Source organism: Anolis sagrei, chromosome 3 (assembly GCF_037176765.1).
Source record: "Anolis sagrei isolate rAnoSag1 chromosome 3, rAnoSag1.mat, whole genome shotgun sequence".
Classification (NCBI taxonomy): Eukaryota; Metazoa; Chordata; class Lepidosauria; order Squamata; family Dactyloidae; genus Anolis; species Anolis sagrei.
In genome coordinates this window covers 28,495,033-28,501,458 of record NC_090023.1, presented here as the reverse complement: position 1 = coordinate 28,501,458, position 6,426 = coordinate 28,495,033, and the positions used below count along the sequence as shown (strand labels likewise).

At 42.6% G+C, this 6,426-nt stretch overlaps 1 protein-coding gene across 1 annotated transcript in view; it reads left to right on the top strand.

Annotated features, from left to right (window-relative positions):
- The first annotated feature begins 2,219 nt into the window (after window positions 1-2,219).
- The window catches only part of LATS2 (large tumor suppressor kinase 2), a 67,563-nt gene continuing 63,356 nt past the window's right edge, over window positions 2,220-6,426 (top strand). The window contains exon 1 of the mRNA XM_060770951.2: window positions 2,220-2,479. The gene's annotated coding sequence lies outside the window, so the exon portion shown is untranslated. The remainder of the gene's footprint in view (window positions 2,480-6,426) is intronic.

The window sequence follows — 6,426 nt, the reverse complement described above, 5'->3', positions numbered from 1 at the left end:
CAGAAGCCTAACTCTAAGCCCCGCCTATTTGGAGCTCTTGATGGGCGGAGACAGAACGCCTAACTCTAGGCCCCGCCCATTCCAAGCCCTTGAGAGGCCTAACTCCAAGCCATCCCTATTTCGAGCCCTTGATTGGCGGAGACAGAGCTTCTGAGTCCAAGCCCCGCCCATTCCAAGGCCTTATTGAGCGGAGACAGAACTTCTAAACCCAAGCCCCGCCTATTTGGAGCTCTTGATGGGCGGAGACAGAAAGCCTAACTCCAAGCCCCGCCCATTCCGAGCCCTTGATGGGCGCAGCCAAAACGCCCAACTCCAAGCCCCGCCTATTTGGAGCTCTTGATGGACAGAGACATCTTCAAGCCCCGCCCATTCCACCCCTTGATGAACGGAGAAAGAGTTCCTAAGCCTAAGCCCCGCCCATTCCAAGCCCTTGATGGGCGGAGACAGAACGCCCAACTTCAAGCCCCGCCCATTCTACTCCTTGATGAGCAGAGACAGAGCGTCTAAGTCCAAACCCCGCCCATTCCAAGCCCTCAATGGGCGGAGACAGAACCCTAACTCCAAGCCCCGCCCATTCGGAGCCCTTATTTATTTATTTCTCGTGTCAGGGCAGCCAGTCAATTATATTACATTTCCAACAGAACAAAGCAAACAAACAGAGAAAATACAAAATTTGTGAGTTTGGTAGTTGATCAAATGTCCTTTGACCAGTATCTGGCCACTTGGAGTGCTTCTGGTGTTGCTGCAAGAAGGTCCTCCATGGTGCATGTGTCAGGGCTCAGGGTGCATTGCAGCAGGTGGTCAGTGGTTTGTTCTTCTCCGCACTCCCATGCCGAGGATTCCACTTTGTAGCCCCATTTCTTAAGATTGGCTCTGCATCTCGTGGTGCCAGAGCAGCCTGTTCAGCGCCTTCCAAGTCGCCCAGTCTTCTGTGTGCCCAGGGGGGAGTCTCTCATCTGGTATCACCCATGAATTGAGGTGCTGGGTTTGGGCCTGCCACTTTTGGACTCTCGCTTGCTGAGGTGTTCCAGCGAGTGTCTCTGTAGATCTAAGAAAACTATGTCTTGATTTAAGTCGTTGGCGTGGTGGCTGATACCCAAACAGGAGATGAGCTGGAGATGTCTCTGCCTTGGTCCTTTCACTATTGGCTGCTACTTCCCGGCGGATGTCAGGTGATGCAATACCAGCTAAGCAGTGTAATTTCTCCAGTGGTGTAGGGCGCAGACACCCCGTGATAATGCGGCATGTCTCATTAAGAGCCACAGCCACTGTTTCAGTGTGGTGAGATGTGTTCCATACTGGACATGCATACTCAGCAGCAGAGTAGCATAGCGCAAGGGCAGATGTCTTCACCGTATCTGGTTGTGATCCCCAGGTTGTGCCAGTCAGCTTTCCTATGATATTGTTTCTCGCACCCACTTTTTGCTTGATGTTCAGGCCGTGCTTCTTATAGGTAAGAGCACAGTCCAGAGTGACTCCCAGGTATTTGGGTGTGCTGCAATGCTCCAGTGGGATTCCTTCCCAGGTGATCTTCAGAGCTCGGGATGCTTGTCTGTTCTTGAGATGAAAGGCACATGTCTGTGTTTTAGATGGGTTGGGGATCAGCTGGTTTCCCCTGTAATAGGCAGTAAGAGCACCTAGAGCTTCGGAGAGCTTCTGTTCAACCATCTCAAAGCTCCCTGCTTGAGCTTTGGTTCCAGAAGTAACCAGCATTCAACCCCTTGATGAGCGGAGACAGAGTTCCTAATCCTAAGCCCCGCCCATTCCAAGCCCTTGATGGGCGGAGACAGAACGCTCAACTTCAAGCCCCGCCCATTCCACCCTTGATGAGCGGAGACAGAGCTTCTAAGCCGAAGCCCCGCCTATTTGGAGCTCTTGATGGGCGGAGACAGAACGCCCTAACTCGAAGCCCCGCCCATTCCAAGCCCTTAGTGAGCGGAGACAGAGGTTCTAAGTCCAAACCCCGCCCATTCCAAGCCCTTAATGGGCGGAGACAGAACGCCTAACTCCAAGCCCCGCCCATTCGGAGCCCTTGATGGGCGGAGACAGAGCTTCTAAGTCAAATCCCCGCCTCTTTGGAACTCTTGCTGGGCGGGGACAGAACGCCCTAACTCGAAGCCCCGCCCAGTCGGAGCCCTTGATGGGCAGCTGGGGCCCCGCCTCCTGGCTGGTATGCGAAGGGCGGGCGGTGGAATGACGCCGGGGCCCCGGGGGTCACGTGGGGGCGAAAGGAATGCTAACAATGTAGCGAATGTCCCAACTGTGCGGGGCTGCTGCCGCATTTCTGGGCGCGAGGCGGAGGGAGGCGAGAAGAATGGAGAAGCAGCAGCAGCAGCAGAGGCAGCAATACGAATATGATGATTTGCGGGGCGCCTTCCGAAGCAGAAGCCAAGCTGTTCCCAGAGTGGTGGAAGTTTCCCCTTGATCCTTTTTCCCCCAGGAAAGAAAGAAAGCAAGCAAGCAAGCTTCCCTTTTGGAGGTAAGGAGCGCAGGAGGGGTGGGGCTGGGCGCCTTCCTCCTCCTTCCTTCTCCCAAAGCCCTTCTTGCTTTTCCTTCCTTGCTTCGGAGCAACAAGTCCGGGGAAGCTGTCGTGCAAAAGTTACTCAACTTGGAAGTATGAGAAGGAGAAACCCCGGGCATTGCAATGGCTCCTTCTTGGAAGTTGGGAGGGAGGAGTGGAAGGCTGGATGGTCATCTGTTGGGAGGGCTTTGGTTGTGTATGCCTGCATGGCAGAATGGGGTTGGAATCATCATCATGGTGGAGCCTCCTTCTTTAACTCCTTGAAGCTTTAATTCAGCAACTGGATGGCCATCTGTCGGGAGGGCTTTGGTTGTGTATTCCTGCATGGCAGAATGGGGTGGAATCATCATCATGGTGGAGCCTCCTTCTTTAACTCCTCGAGGGTTTTATTCAGCAGCTGGATGGCCATCTGTTGGGAGTGCTTGGGTTGTGTGTGTTTTTTCATGGCAGAATGGAGTGTTTGGGTTGTGTAGTCTTATATGGCAGAATGGGGTTGGACTGGATGGCCCTTGGGGTTCCCAACCAATTCTCCCTAACAATGCATTCCAAGTGGTGTTAGACTGCACTAATTCTGCAGTGTAGATGCTCCAGAACATACATGGGCAAACTTGGGCCCTCCAGGTGTTTTGGACTACAACTCCCACAATTCCTAACAGCCGGTAGGAATACTTATTATTGATAATAATATTGCAATATATTGCAATATAATACTAATAATGCAAAATGGTAATAGTATTTTATATATTACATGTAATATTACTAATAGTATTGCAGTATAGTAATACAAAATACTAATATTGTACTAAGCTAATAATACAATATGATAATCGTATTTTATATGTAATATTAATAATAATATTGCAACATAGTGGTATAGTAATATATAATACTAATATTGTACTATGCTGATAATATAATATATTGTATGTACGTATAATATTGAGCATAATATTGTAATACAATATAATCTTAAAGAATACAATATAATAATAATGTAATAATTATATATTACACTATAATAATTGTATATTATATAGTCCATGTAATATTACTAATAACATTGCAGTATAGTGTATAGTAAAATATAGGAATATATAATACTAATATTGTACTATGCTAATAAAATAATATCCTGTATGTACATATAATATGGATCATAATATTGTAATACAATATAATCCTAAAGAATACAATATAATAAAACAATAATTATATATTACATGTAATATATAATGTTGATAATACTATTATAATGTAATACAATGTAATGCTAATAATATTACAATATACTAATTGTATATTAAATATTACATGTAATATTACTAATAATATTGCAGTATAGTGGTATAGTACAATATAGGAATATATAATACTAACATTGTACAATGCTAATAATATAATGTATTTTAAGTATATATAATATTGATCATAATATTGTAATATAATGCAATAAACTAATAATACAATATAATAATTCTGTACTATATAATACATGTAATATTACTAATAATATTGCAGTATAGTGGAATATATAGGAATAGTGGAATATAAATAGGAATATATAATACTAATATTGTGCTATGCTATATATTGAATGTACATGTAATACTGATCATAATATTATAATACAATATAATAGTAATAATACAATTTGCGCAGTTGGTTAAACCGCTGAGCTGCTGAATTTACTGACCGAAAGGTTCACAGTTCAAATCCAGGGAGGGGGTGAACTCCCACTGTTAGCCTCAGCTTCTGCCAACCTAGCAGTTCGAAAACATGCAAATGTGAGTAGATCAATAGGTACCACTTCTGCGGGAAGGTAACAGTGCTCCATGCGGTCATGCCAGCCACATGTCCTTGGAGATGTCTAGGAACAATGCCAGCTCTCTAGCTTAGAAACAGAGATGAGCATCACCCCCCAGAGTCGGTCACGACTAGACTTAAAGGTGATGGGGAACCTTTACCTTTACTAAAATCAATATATTGAAAAATTTGGTGGATCTTAGATTCAATGACATCTTGGAACAGAATAAATAAGATATTACTATTCATGTTTTCCCAGTACTATCATCACATGGCATTCATAGAAGCAGGGCCGTAGCCAGAAAAAAATTTCGGGGAGGGTTGAAAATTTGGGGGGGGGGGGGTGTGTGTGAAAATTTTGGGGAGGGTTGAAAATTTTGGGGGTGGGTGGGGTTGAAATCTGCTTCCTAGCTCACGCTGAAGCAAAGAGCACAGCAGGGGGCAGAGCAACCTTCAATAGCCTGCAGCTCCACCCCTGTCAACCACCTCCACCAAGTCTGGCCCCCAACTTGGTTGCTTCACTACATCGGCTATTGCTGCAAGTAATAATAATAATGAATAAATTGTCAATATTTGCTTGAGATAGTGCTTACATTTCTGGAGGGACTCTTGATTTTTTTGCATCTCATAGACTTAGCATGGGGATTTGGTTAACCAGTTAAAATTCATGAGTAAACCAGTTTTTTTAAAAAAAATCTGAAACATTTCGGGGGGGGGGGTTGAACCCCTAAAACCACCCTCTCGCTACAGGCCTGCATAGAAGTTCCTTCTCAATTTTTATTTATCAACGTCTTCCTCAAATTTCTGAAAACTACTAGTCTCTCTCCCACCCCCACATTAAAGTCAAATACAAAAAAAGTTTCAAAATATTTTTTTTGCCAAAAATAGTACTGTTTTAGATTTGAATGAGAGTCCAAGAAGTTAAAATTTGTTTGTTTATCTATATACTATTTTTATACTCCACCCTCTCTCAACCCAGAGGGGACTCAGAGCAACTTACAAGTTTTATGTACATACAATGTATTATTAGCATAGCATAACATTAGTATTTTATATTCCTATGTTGTACTATACGACTGTACTGCAATAGTATTAGTAATATGACATGTAATATACAATTACTATTATATTGTATTACAATATTATGATCAATATTGTATGTATATGCAATATATTATTAGCATAGTACAATGTTAGAATTATAGATTACTCTATTGTAGTATACCACTATACTGCAATATTATGATCAATATTACATGTAATATGTAACATTATTTATTTATTTACAACATTTATATGCCGCCCTTCTCACCCCGAAGGGAACTCAGAGCGGCTTGCAAGGTATCATATACATACTATATATTATATTATATTATTAGCATAGTACAATATCATCATTAAACATTGCTATATTGCACCACAACACTATATCATAATATTATTAATAATATTACATATAATAAAAATATATAATTATAATACCATATTATTATCATTAGTATTATATTGGATTACATTATAACATTCACACTCCAACAGACAAGAGTTCTTTCTCCCACCCTTGAACTTCCACAGATATATAAACCTTCTGCTTGGGGCAATCCTTTGTTGGGAAGTGTTAGCTGGCCCTGATTGTTTCCTGTTTAGAATTCCCCAGTTTTTTGAGTGTTGCTTTTTTCCCACCCTAGACATTCCACAGATATAGAAACCTCCCTTGCTTAGTTTCCAACAGACCTCACAACCTTTGAGGGTGCCTTTGGGTCAAAGTCTGCCCATGCCTGCTATATACAATATGATTCAATAAGACGTTGTGCAAACCATGTCCTTGTTACCTATGTGGCCCACTTCCTTGTCTCAAAATGTAAGGCCTATGCATACCTTTTGGTGATTTTATTTCCCTTTCCATGCTTTATTATCTATTGTTCGTTCTCTCTTCATATAATGCTCAACTGTTCAACTGAGCAAGTTTGCCAAATGACATCAACTTCTCCTCTGCTCTGCAATCCCTGATACGCTAGACTTAAGGAGTGAACCGAGGGTTGCACAATTCTCACGAGAGACCAGGAGAAAAAGAGAAAAGCAAGAAACTAGTTGTCCCAGGC